The sequence below is a fragment of the Crotalus tigris genome, unplaced genomic scaffold, assembly GCF_016545835.1.
Source record: "Crotalus tigris isolate CLP2741 ecotype Arizona unplaced genomic scaffold, ASM1654583v1 scf7180000024307.1902530, whole genome shotgun sequence".
In the NCBI taxonomy this organism is placed as follows: Eukaryota; Metazoa; Chordata; class Lepidosauria; order Squamata; family Viperidae; genus Crotalus; species Crotalus tigris.
In genome coordinates, this window is record NW_024100479.1 from 1,108,284 (window position 1) to 1,129,313 (window position 21,030).

Genomic DNA, 21,030 nt, shown 5'->3' on the forward strand with positions numbered 1-21,030 from the left:
TGATTGGTTGCAGTTATTACAGTCCAAGGCAGTCACTAATTGAGGATTACCTGCATTACCAAGTTGTCTCCTAGGCACCATTATTTTATTAAGTTACTCCCAGCTCTTTTATTCATAATGACCCATAAGATCTTAATAGTAAGAAGCAATAACAAAAAGCTTTGCCATCCCACTGAAGAAGCTTAATTGGCCTACTGTAAACACTTCGGAGTAGGCCTCTTGCAAGCATTCAAGAGGGGAAAGCAAATCTAATGGTTTTAAGGAAACTTAACATTTAGCGGAGCGACATCGAAAGAAGGACAGCTAACTAAACACAGGACGGTATGTCAATGAAGCTTATTCCAGCTCTCCAAAGGGAGGGAAAAAAAGAACTGATAAGGTCATGTCAGGACATTTTAAGTGCATTCGACCTCCGCCTTCTTTTCCCAAGCCGAAGCGGACTGGCATCCGCCGCCTCCGTCTGAGGCGAAGAAAAAGCAAACACTCCTTTTGTTTTCTCCCTTCTGTCCCGCCCCTTTTATTATTCGCTCCCCTCCACTCTCCCCCCCCCCGCCGTTCCGCCTTGCGCTTCCCTTCGCGCCCAGTCAGCGGTTCTGCCAGCTAGAATCCGATTGGCGGAAGGCAACCGGTGACGCGACAAAGGAATCGGGCGGAGTCTTGAACCGTGGAGCCTCTGGTTGAAGCCGGCTCCTAGGCCCGCCCCTTTTTTATTTATTTTCCCTCTTCAGCGGCTCGCTTTCCTTTCGCCCTTCCGCGGCTGTGGAAGAGCGGCGAGGAGGACCCGGGCGGCCCAGCGTGCGCGCCCGGAGGCAGGCTGTCCGGGTGGCAAGGCGGCGATTGAATCCGGTAAGCTGACTGGAAGTCGGGAAGTGAAAGAGAAGGGCGGGCAAAAGCGCCGGACCCGAGAAGGTTTACCTGACGTTTGCGGCGTGACGGTGAAGGGTTGAGTTTCCGCCTTTTTCTCTTAGGTGGAAGCTTGGCGCAAGTTCCTGACATTTGTTCTGCAGGTGTCTTTCAACCTGGTGGAAAGATGGTGGAAAAAGGGAGAAGGCTACCTCTCCTTGCAAGTCTTCTTCAAATCCTAACGAGTGTTTCCCCCCCCCCCCTCCGCCGCGCTTAATGAAACTGTCAAACCTGCTCCATGCCGGCATCTAAAACTTAGAAATGTGGGCATGTGTTAAGTGACTTTCCCTTTCTAGCGAATGGAGATTGTTTTTCTTAATGGCTTGCCTTTAATAGCAACTTCTAGTGAAATGTTAAAGGGTAGTTTAGTAGGGTCTTAGTGGTTAAGGCACTAGGTTATATAGAACAGGGGTCCCCAACCTTGGCAACTTTTAGACGTGTGGACTTCAACTCCCAGAATTCCCCAGCAGCATGGGGAATTCTGGGAGTTGAAGTCCACAAGTCTTAAAGTTGCCAAGGTTGGGGGACCCCTGATATAGAAAACTGGAGTCCATGTGTTCTATAGTCCCTCCCCCTCCGTTATGCATGAAAACCGGCTGGGTGACTGAGCCAGTCACACTCAGCCTCCTCAGAGTTGTTTTTGTGGGGAAAATAGGAGGAGGAGGAAGGAATATTAGCTATATTTGCTGTTTTGAATTATTTTCAAAATAATAAAGGTGGGGTATAAATATAGTATTAAGAGTCCTGGCATAGTTTGCTTTGGCTTTGATAAAGGGGGAGTGTAGGTTGAAAAGGGGGTTGCTTTTTTTTTTTTTTTAAGGGGTTAGGCTTCATGAAAAACACAAGACTCTTTTACCTTTGCTGCTACAAAGTTGGTTCTGCTTTTCTAGTTCTGAGGTGGCTGAGACCAGTTACAGCTAACAGAGATCACAGGGAAGCACTTCTCAGAGAGTATTTGTTACTGAGAGAAGCATGTGGCCATGCTGTGAAGAGAATTATTTCTTACAGTAGGAGAAGCAGGTTTCTTTGCCTAAGAACATTTGTTTTTAAATGTACCAAATACAGTATAAACATGCTTCGATCATACTTTGGAGTGTTTTTGTTTTTTAGACAATCTTTACTGATCACAGGTACTGTAGAAGAGCCCTGTTTATAGCGACTAAAAATCAAAAGGAGCCAACTAGCACCTTTTCAGACTAATATATATATATATATATATATATATATATATATATATATATATATATATATAAATATATATATATTTAGGTTGCTAACAAAGAATAAAGAGAGAACTGGTATAGCTATTTCGAGTTCCTTTAACTCTCTTCAGCCAGACTTACTCTTCTGAGATTCGAACCTGGGCTATCTGCATGTTAGGCAGTTGTTATAACCTCTAAGCCACAGGCCCTCTCTCACTTTGTCAGCTATATCAGGAGAGAGACAGGGGGAGGCAAGCTTTTGGGAACTGTTCAAATTTGTTAGTTGGGAAAGGTGCCAGTAGACTCATGGTTTTTGAGAGATGGCAAGCTAAATCTTATTTTTTAATTGTCTAGATTCATTTATGTTGAATGAAACTTTCTCTCCTGATGTACTATGATCAAAATTTCTGTAATATCTAATACATTCTTTGAGCTGGACATATTCTCTTAACTGGGTTCCCACAACTTGTTAAGCTAATTTAGTTTGTCTCTCCCTTTATTATAGCGGACATGGTTATTTTATGGCTTTCTGAGTCATATTGACTTAAAAATTATAAACAGAATATGGCTACCTAACAGTGACTCTGGGTGGCATACAGTAATAAAAATTTTGTATGAAGGCAACTGCAATATTTATTTGTTAGATTTTAATATTAGATTTATATCCTATTATTCATAAGCTCAAGGTGACATAGGATTAGTATGTATCCAACAACCCTGTGAAATAAGTTGGCCAGTAGAAGATGTGATTGCCCAAAAGCCACACAGTAATCTGTGTAATTAAGGTTTTGTTAACAGATTGATTATCTCTTTTAAAGAAATAAGCTATCAAGAGTCGTTTACAGCATGAATCCTATTGCAAAAATTATCTCTTTAATGGTTTCAAGGAGCAAAGCCACTCATGGTAATATTCGTCTATTGAAGGGGGAAAAAAAAATGGTGACCAGACAATTGTTTCCTTGTAAGCAAATGGTAATAAGCTAGATTCTATGTATATAGGAACAGAGTGTAATACCGTAGAAGTGGCTGTTTGGTTTTAGCCAACCCAGATATAATTTCATTTTAGTAATAAAATTGATTTTGTATTATGTTTGTGTCCATTCTTAAACTAGAAGCATTGATAATTTTTTTGACTTCTCTAATAAATCCAAGATATGTCTAAATAAATTGCTAGATTAAAGATCTTCCACATAAGATAAATCTTAGTCCAATCTTAATTAGGCGAACCTGGTATTCAGAAAGTATTGACACTCTATCTAATTCTTAAATGCTTCTTTGTAATTAGAGAACTGATACAAAGTGAACAATTTAGACTTCATTGCAGTAAAGATTATTCCACCTGACATCTATTCAAGGCAATTTACAACTGAACTATCTAAAGCCAATCAATTCTTTCAGTATAATACAACAGTTTTATCGAAATTTTCAAAAATGGTTAGAAAATTATTTTACTTTATGGAGAATTAAGCAGCATCCCAAAGCATTTTTGATTCACTATCCAGTAGAATCAAAAACTATTCCATCCTAAAGTGTATGTAATTGAAGGAAATAAAAAATGTGACTACTCCGTTTTTCTGTAATTGATATCCTGCATAGGAGCAGGGATTAATTTTCCAGTAATGTTTTCCTCGTCTATTATCTTCATTAGACTCCAGTATCTATGTTTTTTTTATTCTAACAGGCTTTAGAATTTAAAAAAATGTTTATGCTCTTTATTGTCAGGCCTGTTTGATTTTATGCACTTTTGTTTGTCATGGCCATGAGGCCCAAAAGGGCAGTACAACTGCATCTGGTCATTGTCACCATTTAGCACTGCCCAGGGAGCATGTGTAACTTAAGGAATGCTACAGACACGGTGTCAAGGTAATGATTTAATAGCTAAACAGCTTATGTAATGATGTAATGTAACATAAGATGGATGATGCAATGATAGGAATGACAGTTTCCTGCTGTAACTGCTGTGTATTGGAGTTTGCTGTATTGCCATGTGTATGGTATTGTAGATAGTGTATGATAAACCACCATTTAATGTAGACCACTGTTTGCTGTATTTACTCCTGGATTATCTCAGCGCAATAAGACTGTGCATGCTTTGACATGCGGGCAACTATTGCTCCCCTATTAAACATATTTTGCAAGATTGCCCACAACATGCATTCTCTGATTCCTTAGGGGTAGGCAACCTTGGCTCTTTTATGACTTGTGGACTTCAACTCCCAGAAGTTGAAGTCCACGAGTCATAAAAGAGCCAAGGTTGCCTCATCACTTGGATGGCTGAATTGAATATCCAGTTATGAGCCACTGCTATATCCTCATAGAAGTTTTGCTTATAATTGCGTGAACTGGGTGTATATATTTACTTCTGTCATGTTCTCATACGCTAAATAATAGCCGTTTTTAAAAATTCAATTATAACACAAAACACTTTTACATACTTTGTGTATGTAATGGTTCAAAATTACTAAATTAGGCATATTTGATATGAAAAATTCACAAGTCAGTTACTGGGTCAGAAAGGACATTGTTAAGAAAAAGTTAGTCTGGCATAATGTGGCATTTACTGCTTATTTGGAAAGAAGTGTTCCCAAAAGAAAGCTAACTGGTGATTAGAGTGGAATTTATAGACACTAAAAGCCATAGTGCTATTTGAGCAAAATGTCTTTCCTAGGTGACAATTGCAAACACATCTATTTTCCACCCAATATGTATTTTATTATGCTTGACATGCTTTTATTTAGTTGAACTGAATCAATATGCTTAATCTAGCTATATCTTCTGAAGTGCCTCTTCAGATCTATCTGAGAAAGATAATAAAGGGGAATAAAACTGACCTGATCATTTTGTATTTAAGTAAAAGCACTGGGACATAATTATTACAATCATAACATCCACATATAATTAATGGGCTAATTGTTGAGTATAGGAACATGACTCTTTGTACCTGAAACTTCTACATTTATAGATTCTTGTTTTTTCTTTGTTGACAGCAAACACATTGTTATATATATTTGATAGATAAATGTGTATGTATATTTTCATATGATTCTACTCAGGATACCAAAAGTTATTTGCAGTATAATTATGATAACATAACAATCAGAAAACAATTTAAAAAAATCTGGGCTAAAAACTTTAAAGACAAATCTGAATGTTGCTGCATATTAAAAAATTATAGATATAACATTGAGATAACATTTCGGTATTTTGCTATGACCCTAGAATAGGTCCTGTTTCTTGTGCTTAATGGAATTATGTGCTGTGACAGCAAAGACTTTGAAGCTCGTCTTTATTTAACTGCTGTCTTTTGCTGTTGGAAATAGAAAAGCAGTGTCTGACCCTATTTTGATAATCAATCTTAGGGTAAGAAATAGGCAGATTAACTCTACTTGAATTCTTCCTATTTTATTATTTGTAGTAATGCAAGTGGCATATATGTCAATGGCCTTTCTTCTGCCAGATCAATATTATTTCTGTGGTCTGTTATGCTTTTGTAACATATCAGCCCAGTTCTTGTTGCATGTAATTCTAAACACTAATATTGTTACCATGTAGATTCTAGAGTGAAACTGTTGTCATGAATACACACACACAAAAGGGAATTTATAATGCATAGTCAAGCTGAAAATGACTAGAGGAAGCTGAATAAAATCTACATTAAATGGACAGATTTGGGAACCTTTTAACTAGTGCTTGGACTGATAGAAAGACCATGAATCAAGTAGAAGAAAGAAATAGATATTTGTAAGTATATTGAACATATTGTATATTCTGCCTTTTTGCTTTCATAAGCATTCAGGAAAGCTAAGAATATGCTTGAAAATATTCTCATCCTGGAATATTTAAATTGGCTAAGGTAATCATTAAAAAGTGAAATTTTCTCTGGAGTAAATGTTAAAATAAAACTGTTACAATGTCTGTGTAGCAAAGCAGAATTAACAGCACAGAGTTGCTATGTATGGCTTTGTGCCTCTTTTTCTCACGAGCAACAGCTTCTTTTAATTGTGGTCAGTCTTTTGGCTAAGGTTTTCTGTAAGTTATTTTATGAAATATTTAGTGTAGTACTCCCTAATATTCAACTTTTAATCAGAAGGATTCTTAACAAGATGTCCAAATGAGAATTGTGTTAATATAACAGTGTCAGTTTATAAGATTACCAAATAAATCCCTAACATGCAGACTATTATTCTGAAATAATAATATGCATGTTAGGAATAAAGAGCCATCCTCAGTTCCTATTCTCTATACATAGGCAGTAAGTAGAAACTAAGGATGGGTCTTAGTAATTTAGTAATAATAAACAATATATAATTACTGGGAGGAAAGTCAAAGTTAAAAATCTGTATACTTCTAAAACTCTTGCTCCTGTAACCCTTACCTGGGTGAAATAGTACATCTTAGGACAACAATTTTTATAAGTAAAAATTTTATTAGTTTATAATATATGATACAATAGAAATACAAAGTAAATAGCGGAAAAGAGGAGGAAGGGAAAACGGAATAGAAAAGAGAGGTAAGGGAGAAAAAAGGGGGGAAGGCATTGACGTCCGACTTCCTTTGGTGCAATAAAGTATAGACTTCAAACTTCAACTTTTTACTTTTACAAAATAATATAAACTAGCCATTTCAATAACATCAAATCTATCTAATTGGTAAAGCCCACAATCAAAATTTCATTTTTTTTCCCACCTCAAGGACAAAATCTAGGAGCAGTTTCCACATGGCAATAAAAGTATTCGTATTTTTTTCTTTAATCAGTACAGTCAGTTTAGCCATCTCTGCTAGCTCCATCAGTTCTCCAGCACTGGAGACGTAGAATCCACCAATGGGTTAACTCTGCCTTCCTGCCCATTAGACCGGGTCAGCTAATTTGTCACGCCCGTCCTGGGGTAGCTCCTCCCATTCTTGACTCGGTCTTCAGCCCAGGTGGACGTGATAGATTGGCTCCCGGTTTAAGGAAGGTAATAGAATTAAATATTGGTGGATTCTTGTCTCACTCCACAACTACTCCAGCAGAGCTGAGTCCAGCTCAGCTCTGTGAGAGTCAGTCTGTGGACAGGCCTGGGGAAGGGGGTTCCTTCCTTCCCCAGTTCTGGGTGTTCAGCTGGTTAATAACTTTTAGGGAAATCCTCGGAGATTCAGCATTGGGACCAACGCTGTGTTCCACTCTAAGCTAAACTCCCTCCAGAGGGGAAATCCAGACAGCTGGATTCTTCCTTCCATTCCAGAGGCTGAAAATCAGCTCCTCCAACAGAAGGGTATGGGGTCCCTCCAGAAACACTATGGTCCCTCAAGTGGTGGTCATTGCCAGCGCTAGCCAGAGGGTCACACTTCAAGGAACCCGACCGTGTCACACTTACGACGGATGCCAGCCTGTTTGGCTGGGGGGTACACTTGCAGTCCATGTGGGTGCAGGGCCAATGGTCCCAAAGGGATCTGGTACACAACATCAATTGGTTGGAGCTAAGGGCCATATACCTGGCTCTCCAACACTTACACAACAGGGTAGCAGGACAACACATACTAGTCCTCACAGACAATGTGTCAACAAAGGCACACGTGAATAGGGAGGGGGGAACCCAATCCAGGTCTCTCATGACAGAGGCCCAAGCACTTGGAGACTGGGCAAAGGAAAACCTCGCCTCCATCAGGGCCGAGTATCTCTCGGGGGAGGCAAACAGACAAGCGGACTTCCTAAGCAGGTCAATCATGGATCACGCCGAATGGAGTCTGCACCCGGACCTATTCGCGGAGATAACACAGAGGTTCAGGCGACAAGTGGTGGACCTGTTTGCATCCCTGGCGAACACCCAACTCCCAAGGTTCTTCTCAAGGTTCCCATTGTCGGGGGTGGAGGAAACGGACGCCCTACGTTGCCCTTGGCCAAGGGGACTACTTTACGCGTTTCCTCCTCTTCCGCTGATCCCGGCAACCATCCGCAAGGCATTGCAGGAACAGGTGGAGGTCATACTCGTAGCCCCACACTGGCCACGAAGACTGTGGTTCGCGGGCCTGGTGAATCTCTCCAGGTCCCTTCCATGGAGGATACCCCCGGACCAAGTGTAACTCAGCCAGGGGGATCTACAACACCCGGAACCCCAATGGCTTCAGTTAGCCGCCTGGCACTTGAACACCAAATCTTGAGCGGGGAATCATACCCGCCAAGAGTAATTTCCATGATCCAAGCATCCCGCCGACTGGCAACCAATCACATTTATGACTCCATATGGAGAAATTTCTGCAATTGGTGCGAGAAGCGAATGCTCGATGTCTCAGGTCTAACAATTCAAAACATACTGGAATACTTGCTCAACAGCCTGGACAGGGGCCTAGCTCCGAACACCATTCGCAGACAGGTCGCGGCATTGTCCACTTTACTCACTTGCGCCAACTCAGTTCCCTTGGCACAGCATACCAGAGTTTGCGCCTTCCTTAAAGGCATCTCTCAGGCAAAATCCCCCGTGGTTCCGAGCTCGCGGCTCTGTCGGTCAGGGAGGACCTTTGCACCTTCCATCGGGACCGGGTGGTCCTCTGATTGGACCCAATCTTTATCCCCAAAGTTAACACCATGTTCCATAGGGCCCAGGAAATCGTCCTACCGAATTTCTGTGCCAACAGTCTCATACCCTGGAACGACAGTGGCACACACTGGATGTCCAGAGGGCACTATGACACTATATCAGGCGGACAGCACCCTTACGCAAATCAGAAGCTCTTTTCATTCTGTTCCACCACACCTCTAGTGGACAGAAGGTGTCCGCCTCAACGATTGGCAGGTGGATCAGACTTTGCATTGCAGAAGTGTATCAGTCACTTTCTCTACCAACACCAGGGCAAATCACAACGCATTCCACTCGCAGCGCTGCGACCTCCACGGCGTGGGCCACACAGGCCTCTATCGAGGAAGTTTGCAGGGCGGCGACGTAGTCCTCGCCCTCCCCATTCATCCGACATTATAAGATAGACCGTTTTGCCTCCGCAGACGCTTCCTTCGGAAGGAGGGTCCTACAACAGGTAATCTCTACAAACACAACTTCGACCTCTTCTGATTCCCACCCATTGGGACAGTGAGGCTTTGGTATGTCCCATTGTCTTATCTGAATGCCTTTTCTCAGCACGGAGACGTAGAATCCACTCCCACCCTTAAAATCATTAAGATCATATTAGAGAACTGGGAGCCATCACGTCAAAATTGTGGTCAGCTGCTTCGCCTTCGTCAAGAATGGGAGGAGCTACCCCAAGACGGGTGTGACAAATTAGCTGACCTGGTCTAATGGGCAGGAAGGCAGAGTTAACCCATTGGTGGATTATACGTCTCAGGTAAGTCAACACCCCTTTTTGAACCATGGTACCTCAAATGGGCTAATTTACAGAAGATGTCCAAAATCTGGGACTCCTGACTCTGTGAAATTGAAATTTTTATATTTATATTTTATAAACCATTTTATGACATTATCATAAAATTATCATAAAACAATTTATGACAGAATGCAAAATATCGTAAAACATTTCCCAAGCTGATATTTATGCTATACAGTACATCATAGGTTGTTTCAAGACAGATGTATCTCTGAATGTATCTCAATTGTTCTAGTGAAGAAATACATTAGAAGTTTTTTTAATTTTTGAACGTAAGGAAATATCTCTGAAATCATGACCCAACAGGTTAATAAGGTTGTCTAGTAACACAATAAAAGTTGGTAAATTTAGTTGAAAGGTAAAGTTTTTTTACAATCTCCAGTTGTCAAGACAGAGAAAATAAATTTCATACATAACACTAAGCATAATTCTACACGTAGCACTAAAGTTCTAACTGAGGTATGCCAGCAAATCAGAAGAATGACACAGTGATCATTCTACGCTGCAATACCAATAACAAGGAAACTTACTAGAATGTGCTATTGTACAATATTAATTTCACATACTAACAAAATAATATTTATGATCATCAAAGGGAGATGCCAGATCTTCAAACTGGCTTTAGAAAAGGCCCAGAAACATGCTGCATAATTGAGAAAATCAAAGGAACCAAAACCAAGTTAGTATGTGCTTCATTGATTATAAAAAGGCTTTCAACTATGTTGTTCACAAGCTTTGGGAAGTTCTTAAAAAATGGGAATTCCCAGAACATCTCATTGTCTTTAAGCAAAGCTATATACTGATCAAGAAGCTGCAGTACAACATGGTGAAACAGATAAACAGCGTAATGAAACAAGTCGGTCTTACTCTGCTCTATTTATTCAACTTATATGCAGAATATAAATTGGGCTAAATTAGACTGAAAGAACTTTAAGTGTAGTTTTAAAATTAGAGAAAGGAACATCAAAAGCCTGTTCTGTGCTAATGATACTACTCCAATAGCTGAAAAAACAAAGGATCTACAAGCTATAGTAACAAAAATTGAATAAAGGGAAAATAGGATTAAGATTAAATATAAAGAAGACAAAGATAATGACAACAGGTAAAACCAGACTGAGAACTGAAAGATACTGAAATGGCAAATAGTTTCTTAAAAGATCAACCCTCAACAAAGCAGTTAAGAAACATGCCACAAATTAGCACTTGTTTTTGTAATCATGAAGGCCTTGGAAAAGATACGCCTTGATGTAATCTATACCTATAAATATCAGAATAGCTAGGCAATCATATTCCATGTGATACTTTGTGGAAATGAAATTAGAAGTTTGAAGAAGCCAGATAGAAAGAGCATTGCTACTTTTGAATTTGGGTGTTGGAGAAGACTCCCAAGAATCCATGGAGAGCCAAGAAAACAAACAGGTAATTGCACAAATGAAACCAGAGTTCTCACTCAGGCACAAATGATCAGACTCAAATGATCATACTTCATATACATTACGCAAGAACCTAGCTCTCTGGAGAAGGCTGGCGATGCTGGGAAAGAAGGAAGGGAAGAGAAAAGGAAGACCAGCGGCAAGGTGGATGGACTTGGTTACAGTGATGATGGGGTACTGAAGGGATTTTATTGTGCTTATGATTTTAGTATGTTTAAGTTTGACATTAGCGTTTATTTTATATATAGTAACCATTTTATATTGATAATTATAGTGTTATGTAATCATTGTTTTGTTATTTTGTAATCATTATTTTGTAGTTAATTGCTTGATCAGATGCTTTATATATATATATATATATTGGAAAAGTAAGGGCTTCATACTTTAAGTATAGGTGATTGCTTATATGAAAAGAGCACAGTAAGGGGAGGGGGAAAGGAGTTACGGATGGAGCCTGGGTTGCTGTGTATGAGTCATCACCTAGGAATTGTTTTTTTGTGCCATCTTATGCCTGGTACCAAGACCTGATCTCTTTGTTCTGAAAAGGTATAAAAGGTGGAAGACATTTTTTCTGGTTGTTGCCTTCATCTCTCTACCAGCCACGAAGAGAGATGGGGTCACCCAACTCTGTTTTGATCAAAATAAAAGTTGTTTGCTTGTGAAACCTCGGCTCAGGAGTTTCTTTGGCTCTTTTAAATTCCTGAGTAGTGCTGGGGCAATTGTGAGGTTAAGTGGAAAACCTTACAGTACACCATTGGTAAACCTAAAGGTTAGGGATAAGTCATCATTGGAAAAATATCTGTGTGGTCACAAAGAGTCAACACTGACTTGATGGCACATAATCAACATAATCAAGAGCATATTATCCAACTGAATAGGAAGTGGGGGAAAGATTAATGTGGAGGAATCTTACGGACATCATAGCATTTTCCCATGCTAATAATGGCATAACCATATATTTTTATTCTCATCAACATTCATTTTTAGCAACTCTTATTTTGCTTAATGGTCTGGCATCAAAACTACATATCATAGCATGGAAAAGAAAGAGTGATCATGCAAGTATTTGCCTAATACGTTTGAAGAATATGAAATATTGAATTAAAGCAAATATGTGTTGTTGTCTTTTTATAAGATAAACTTTAAGGGGAAAAAAATTACATAACTGAAGACTTACTTGAAATGTGCTTAATTCCATACAGATTTTCAAACTCTAAGAGACTGCACAAATCTCTTAAGTCAAGCTAAGTAAGAAGAGAAATGCAGTTAAAATAGAGAAGATTGAAAGCAGTAACTATTTTTTTTACAAGTAATACTTAACAATTTCCTTGCTGAATTTTAACATTATAGCTAAATTCAGAAATATAGTTTATCCAGACACTGTGCTACTTCACTTCTATTTACAGTATTAAACTACAGCAATGTTTCAACCAGTGCCATGTTGTTAAAGCATCAGTTTAAATCCAATCTGGTACTATTTACCTGGATTCTGATTGTAGGTGGACCTTAATATTTCCCCATCTATAACACCTTTTAAGTCTAACGTTTAAACCAATCTGTAATTTTGGCCAATAAAGACCATAATCTAATACAAGTAATCTTCGCTTACAGATTGCTTCATTTAATGACCATTTGAAGTTACAACAGTGTAAAACTTTGCAATTTATCCTTGCATTTATGACATTCGCAGCATCATGCCATATAATCGCCCTTTGTGTCTTTCACAAACAGCTTCTGACGAACAGGGTTAATGAAGAATGTGTAAGTAAAATTTCAAATTGTGGTCACATCATGTTTCACTTAATTACTACGATGATTCACTTACTGACCAAATGGGAAGTGACCCCATAAGCCCATTGTGGTGATATGATTTTCCACTTAGTGATCATAGCATTTAGTGACAGAATTGCCAGTCCCAATTGTGATTTCTAAGCAAGCACTATTTGTAATCCTTAACTTTGCCTAGTAAAGAGCATAATCTGGCACTACTATAAAAATACAGGTGGTCCTCAACTTACAACAGTTCATTTAGTGACCATTCAAAATTATAGCGGCACTGAAAAAAGTGACTTATGACCATTTTTCACACTTACAATCATTGCAGCATCTCCATGGTCACATGATCGAAATTCAGATGCTTGGCAACTGACTCCTATTTAATAATAATAATAAAGTTGGAAGGGACCTTTATGACGGCTACAGTGTCTCCTGGGGTCATGTGATCAGCTTTTGTGAATCTCTGACAAGCAAAGTCAATGGGGAAGCCAGATTCACTTAACAACTGTGTTACTAGCTTAACAACATGATTCATTAACAAGTGTGGCAAGAAAGGTCGTAAAATGGAGCAAAATTCGCTTAACAAATGTCTCGCTTAGCAACAAAAGTTTTGGGGTCGATTGTGGTCATAATTCGAGGACTACCTATATGCAGGGTATAGTAATAATAGAAATATCTATTTGCTTGTAAATAATGGCTCAAAAGTGTATTTTGCCTTGTCTGAAATAGTAGAAGCAAATTTATTCCTCGTTCTTAACTTTTATAAATTTGTACTCCAGTTTAATACCGTTCGATTATTTTCCAGAATTGTAATATATGTGCTTGCAAGAATTGGCTTACTAATGACCAGACGAGCTATTCCTAGAGCTGTGTGCCCACTGCCTATGAAGCTGGTACATTACCTATGTTTAGTATAGCTTTCCTTGATCAAGAGTGTCCAAATGCCTTTTGCACTGGTTAATTCGTATATTTTTAAAGTCCCCAGACTACTAGATAAGAAACTTTTGTTGTAGACAGTCTGGCCGCAGATGGACAAAATTATTTCTCATGTTATTAATATAGTCTTGGATAGGACATCTTCTGGTCTACAGTGGATAACCACATATACTAGCTCTTGACCAATAAGAAATGGAACTTTCTCTTAGTCACATCTACAGGTAACATCTTCAGGAAAGCTTGTCTCTTTGTAGGTATGTGTGTGTGTTGGAAATATTCTTTTTTAGAGGACTTTGCTATTTTATGCTCAGTACAGAATGTTTTTTTTTTTTTTAGGTCAAAATACTTCCAAAATGCCCAGAACAACTACTTTTCATTCAGAATGGCTGTTTAGTATTCAGAGCAGTTCTGTTCAAAATGTTTTGTACATCCCAGCTTAAGATATGTAAATGTATACACTGTAAAATTTTACAGCATTTCTAGAGTGTTTTTTCTCATATTCTTTATTGTTTCTTTATTCCCACAAATAAACTGGCAAGCTGGCAACATACATGTGGAGAAACTTCTGTGTTCTTTTATTACTCCAGTGCTTTATTACTTTTGATTATTTGCCGCAGTGCTCTGGGTGAAACCTGCATGTGATTAAATGCAATAACAGCTATACAGCATTTATGGTTTATTTTGTTCAATAAGCAGCATTACGTTTCATTCACTTCTTTTTTCTTCATTCCTTGCTACAATTTGGAACTGAAGATTTAAATGTTTTCTCGTTCCATATAATTCAATATTTGTCCAGATAAAAGTTATTTCATCTCTTGAGAAAACCTACCCATATCCAAAAATAGTTGATCATGTTAATAAAAAGATAAGTATTACATTAAGTACCTCCATTAAGAATACCTGGGTCCTATCTTATAGAAGAACTCATTTCTCTTTGGGCACATTGCAGCAAAGCTCTCACCAAATGCCCCTTTTCCTGTTAATCACTGCATTTCATCTGGGGCTTAAGAGAAATACCTTTGAGAGTTATATAATGATGATATAATGAATCAGAAAATGGTATTGCATAAAGACTTATGGGTTTGGTCTTGTCAGCCCCACTAGATACACTAGCCCAGGAGTCTTCAAACTTGGCTCTTTTATGACTTGTGGACTTCAACTCCCAGAATTTCTCAGCCAGCATGCCTGGCTGAGGAATTCTGGGAGTTGAAGTCCACAAGTCATAAAAGGGCCAAGTTTGAAGACTCCTGCGCTAGACAAAGAAATCAATTCCACAGAAATGCTAAAACAACTTTTCTTGAGATTGGCTATAATAATAGAGCCTTGCAAATCTAATTATGTTGTACCTCCTCCTCATACTTACAGTTCCGTGAATTAGGGAGGTATCTGTCTGAACTGCTTCCAGATATTACCTTTCTGTTGTGGACTTAAAATATGTCATTTTACCTCGTGCCACCTTGGCAACAATTCTTGCATTTTTCCATCAACTTTATTTTTCTTACTCTCTACAAGCCTCCATTAATGAATACAGAGGTTTATGTCCTAATTGTCCAATTAAGGAAAGAGTGCAGGCAGAGACTTGATTCCTCCTGAATTAATAATTCAGACTAATGAGCAGCTATCAAGGCTTCATAGTTACTATTTTAGTTGAAAGTAGGATTGGATCTTGTGGATTTGAGGTTTGCATGTATAGTCTCAATTTGAAAGGGGAGAGATGTCTAATCAGTTTATACAACCAGTGCACCCTATGTACTGCAATGTATTTATTAGAAGGTTAGGGAGCAGATAGAACAGAGAAATTATGGTAGTCGTAAATTGTGGACTACCTGTATTTAATAGAAAAATACCTTTCCTCGTCCACAGTCCCCTTCAATATATGCAGTATTTGATTGGGTTAATCAAAGTAAGCTCTGGGAGAAGCTGAAAGCTTCTTCAATTGTCAAAAGGCTATTCTTAGTTTGCATTCTTCATGATGCTTAAAGTCAGGCAACTAACTCCCCAGGGTCATTTTACGTCTGCTGCATCAACTAAAAATGGAGTTAAGCTTGGTTGAAACTTAGCCCCATTATTATTTAACTTCTCTGTGTTTGACTTGTTAAGTTACCTAACAAATGTGGACTTTCACCACCCTAAGCTGAGAGAGAAATTTGTTTTCACTTTATGTAGCTGGAACAACTATATTATCTTTGATTCCTATTTGTCTCAGAAGAGTTCTGAAGACCTTTACACAACTTTGAGTGCAGGGCAAATTTAAAATTTATCAAAAGATTAAAATTTTGAGCTTTGCCAGGATACCCAGGACTTATGCTGGCAAATAGATGGACTTTCAGCCAAGCAGCTACCCATTTCGTAAATATTTGAAGGTGTACCAATAAGATGTATTCATAATCATGTATTCTAAAATGCTGTACTTGAAACTAATTATATTTTTTGTGCTTATATTTTACAATTTTGCTGTACAGATTGTCATCTGCATATGGGAATGTAATGATCTGATATTTTCAATAATTCTGCACAGAGGTTTTCCCAGTTCATAGACTTAAAAATTATAAAATATATAAATGAAGGATTGCAATATATGAAAGAAACAGGAAATATTACATTTTTTTCAGTTTTGAAAAAATAAAGAGTACCTTTCCCCCCTATTTGTCTGAGAAACTGTGCTTGTACCCTAACTGAATCCACCCCTTATCATGAACAGCATTCATTAGATTAGAGTAGTTTGACTTCTCTTTCAGCCCACCCATAGCTAGACCTCTTTAAAACTGTAAAATAATTAAACAAAAATTCCTTTCTATTCCTAGGCTCATTCTGACACCAAATTTTATGCAAGTCTACACTATGTTTCTTGTAAAAATATTGGGCTGCTACAATAATAATAATATTTATAAATAATATATTTACTAAAAGAATAATCTATTAATCTTTTGAATGAATAAGAGCTAAGCTCTGCTCTGTTACAGTTTAAACTTTTTAAAATTCAGAAACAACTAAGAATATTGTGGTAATATTAAAGAATTGAATTTCACTAAAGATTGTTACAAAAGTGTGGGCATAACTTTAGAAATATTTTTCATTTTAAATTATATTTTTGGCAATTAGAAAAACCACTTTTAGATGTTTTACCAACTTAGTAAAACAGCAATGACTCCAAGATGAAATTTATTGAACAATAAACATTCAGAAATAAATATTGACTCCATGTAAAGTAAATTCTTCAAAAGAGTTTCAATAGAACTGCTAACAAGTTTACAATTCTTGTATAGTAACAGAGTACTATACAAGAAATGGCTCAACCAGTGTCAGTAAGAGCTAGTTAATAAGATTGACAGTTTGAACAAATAGCTTCATATATCTATTTAGTTCTGGTCTTTTCAAATTTTCAAGATGTGCTTGACAGGTCACTGGTAAAGTGTTTCCATTTGCCTGTAACTTGGTTACAGCTGACCGTATTTTGTGGGCTGTATTTGTGATAGAAACGTGGTTGGTACTTAACCTACAGTATATTTAATTAAATGTTTTAAAGAATTGAAATAGAATTTTGGGATTTAGCAGAAACAAATGCTGTGATTAAAACATGCCACTAGATGGTGCCTTAGATTAAATATTTTTCAGACATGCTGGGATTGGTATTTAAATCTTATTAACCATAATTAAAAAGTTCAGACTACATGACTCTTATAAGCTTTTTTTGTTCTATAATTTTGTATTGTAAGAATGTAGTAACTCTTTCAACAATGTCTCTGCAGGCACTGTCAAACTCCAGAAGGAATTATATCTGACTGGCAATTGGCAGGTAAGAACATATTAATTAGCTTACTAGCTATTTAAACATATTTAAATTAATATATTAATTTAAATTAATATTTGCTTAGATATAAACAGAATTCAAAATTAAAAACTGAAGCTTATGTCATACCATCTGGTATTGATGGTATTTCCAGATTTAAATTGTCATTCGTTAGAAATTTCTGGAGCTGACAGGATAGAAAGCATATGTTGATTTAATAACAATGCTCTGATTCTTACTAGATACGTTTATGGAACAGCTTTAGGAGTTGATTATTGACTGTCTCTGTGCCATCATATTGGTGTCAAACTCTTAGTGATCACATAGACTTTCTCCAGGATGGTATGTTCCCATCCTGTCCCTCAGGTCTTCCACTGGGACACCAATTGCCACTGTAATTGAGTCCATCCACTTTCCTGCTTGTTGCTTTTCTTCATCTTTGCCCACATCATAGACTTTTCGAGTGTGTTAGGTCTTCACGTAACGTATCCAAATTATGATCATTTGAGCCTAGTCACTTGGACTTAAGTGAGAATTCTGATTTGATATGTTCTTTGATCCACTTGTTTGTTCCCTTAGTGGTATTTTCAGGAGAGTTTCTCAAAACCAAATTTCAAGAGTCAATACTCTTTCTGTCCTCTATTTCTTCAGTCTAATTTTCACTTTCATAGAATGTCACAAACAAAACCTTTGCCTGCATAATTCTTTGTAGTTCAGACATATCACAGCATCTGAATATGTTTTCTAAGACCCTCATTGTTAGTCTGCCAAATGCTACCCTGTGGTATGTTTCTTGACTTCTGATTTTTTTTTTTTTACTGTTGATAGTTCATTAAATAGGTGGAAGCTACCCACCACTTTAATATTTCACTATCAATTTTGTTTGTGGTTATCACTACTTTGGTATTCTTTTATGTTTAATCTTAACCCCATTTTTTTCACTGTGTTCTAGTAAATGAAGCACCTTTATTAGCAGAACTTCTGGATCATTCATATTTTCAACTAGCAGAGTAATATCAGCATAGTACGGATTCTTGAGGTATATTCCTGAAATTTTAAACCAAACTTATCTTCTTCCAATCCAACTTCCCTTAAACATATGTTCAGAATAGATAATGGGAGACTGCATAGCTCCTTTGCTCCTCTGCAACCAGTCTGTTTTACAATGTATCATCTGAACTGCAGCTTCCTATCATGTCTGTAAATTCTACATGAGGACAATGAGATGTTCTGGGGTTCCACTTCTCCTAAGGACATTCTACACTTTGACACAATTGAAGTCTTTTCTATAATCAGTGAAATACATGCTGAATTTTTAAAAACATTCACTTGCTTCCTCAAATATAAAGCATGCATCAGCCATAATATTTCATGTTCTTTGGCCTTCTCTAAAGCCAGCTTGAACATCTGCATCTCCATTTCTCTGTAGGACTCTAAAAAATGCATTGGATGATCTTGATCATTATTTTGCCAGCATGTGAAATTGAGAATACGGTATGTTAGATTGCACATTCTATTTAAGTTTCCTTGCTTTGTTATTGGTATGTAGGTTGAGCTCTTCCAATCTGTTGGCCACTATGGCATTCTCAAGATTTTTTGGCACAGTTTGATTAGAATTTTATTTATTTTTGTCTTGTTTACCATATTTTTGAATTTATTCGGTTAATTTGTGTAGTTAACCAGATTGTTGATCTAATTTCAGTTTCTCATTGTAGAACTATTGTAAATAGGGGATATCTTCTCTTCAACGCTAATAGCTCTTATTGTACAGAATTTCAGTGTTCCATTTTTGTTTGATTTTTTTGGAATTGATTAATATTTGTCTTTTAGTGTACTGTTTCAAGATTGAGGCATCCTTCAGATATCTTTGGCAAGACTTCCTTGCTTCTCTATATCTATTTCCATCTTCAGTGCTTTTATAGATGTTATTGTAATACTGCCTTTTCTCTCTTCTCACATTCTGTATTTTGTTAAGTTTCTTCCTGACAACTTTTTTTTCCCTTGGCTTTGGCCTCTCTTTGCAATTTCCACCATCTGTTCTGTAATCCAATTTGCTTTCTTCCCTTTCTTGGTCATTAGCTGTCTTTTTTCACATTCATCCTGGACAACCTCTTTGATTTCATTTCACCTCCCTAGTTCATCTGATTCCTGATCAATGGGCTCAGGACTTCAGACTAGTTTCTGAAGTTCTCCTTGAAAATGGTAGATATGTGCTCAAGATCATATGTAGAAACTGTGGCAAAGCCAGCTGCTGGGCATATCTTTGCTCTTATTACTGAGGTTTTCCATCTCCTCCTAGAAGTAGTATATTTGATTCTGCACTCTTATCTGGTCATGCCAATGTATATAGGTGTTTGTTATGTTGAAGACTTAGTACAGGTAGTCCTCACGTTATGACCGTAATTGAGCCCCAAATTTATGTTAGTAAGTGAAACATTTGTTGAGTGAGTTTTGCCCCATTGTATGACTTTTCTTGCCACGGTTGTTAAGTGAATCATTGCATTTGTGACGTTAGTAACCCGGTTGTTAAATGAAGCTGGCTTCCCCATTGACTTTGCTTGGCAGAAGGTCGCAAAAGGGGATCGTATAACTCCCAGGACACTACAACCGTCATAAATAGAAACCAGTTGACAAGCGTTTGAATTTTGATCACCTGACAATGGGCATGCTGCAACGGTCGTGAGTGTAAAAAAAATGGTCACAAGTCACATTTTTCAGTGCCGTTGTAACTTTGGACGGTCACTAAATTAACCGTTGTAAGTCGAGGATTACCTGTGGTAATGAAAAACTCATTGGACAGACAGAAACTGATAAAATCATCCTCCTGCTTCATTTCTGTTTCCTAGACCATATACAGGTAATCCTCAACTTACAACAGCTCAGCCCTGCCTGCGCTGCTGGAGTCAGTAGCCGGGTTGGCGGTGGAGTTCCCCAAACTTATGGTACTGGGGGACTTTAACCTGCCATCACTTGGCGAACGCTCAGAGGCGGCGCAAGAGTTCATGGCTTCCATGGCAACCATGGACCTGACCCAGGTAATCCAGGATCCAACTCATAGGGGTGGTCACATGCTCGACCTTGTGTTTCTCTCAGGGCAATGGAGACATGATCTGGAATTAAGGGGAATAGAGATCTCTCCCTTGTCATGGACAGATCATTTCCTATTGAGGCTGGACTTCGAGCATCACTCCCCCACCGCAGGGAGGTGGAGCCGACTAGGTGGTTCTGCCCCAGGCGCCTAATGGACCCAGATCGGTTCCAGGAGGAGCTTGGGGAAATACCTGACTCCTTTGTCCACAACTCGTCCAGGTCCCTGGTTGTGGCTTGGAATGAGGTGGCATCCGGGGCCCTGGATCGAAGTGCCCCTTTGCGACCTCTCTGGGGTAGTGGTCCCCGGAGGGCGCCTTGGTTTACTGAGGAGCTCCGGGAGATGAAGCGCCACAAGAGACGTCTAGAGCGACGTTGGAGGGCCAGTAACTCTGAATCTGACCGATCACTATTAAGAGCCTATCTTAGGACTTATTTAGTGGCGATAAGGGCGGCAAAGTATGTTCACTTTTCCACACTTATTGCGTCCGCAGAATCTCGCCCGGCCATCTTGTTTAGGGTGACCCGCTCCCTTCTTAAAGTGGAG

The 21,030-nt window shown here is 38.3% G+C and overlaps 1 protein-coding gene across 1 annotated transcript in view; it reads left to right on the forward strand.

Annotated features, from left to right (window-relative positions):
- Window positions 1–693: 693 nt before the first annotated feature.
- Window positions 694–21,030, forward strand: part of LRRC8B (leucine rich repeat containing 8 VRAC subunit B) — a 41,045-nt gene continuing 20,708 nt past the window's right edge. The window contains exons 1-2 of the mRNA XM_039324714.1: window positions 694–846; window positions 17,356–17,402. The gene's annotated coding sequence lies outside the window, so the exon portion shown is untranslated. The remainder of the gene's footprint in view (window positions 847–17,355; window positions 17,403–21,030) is intronic.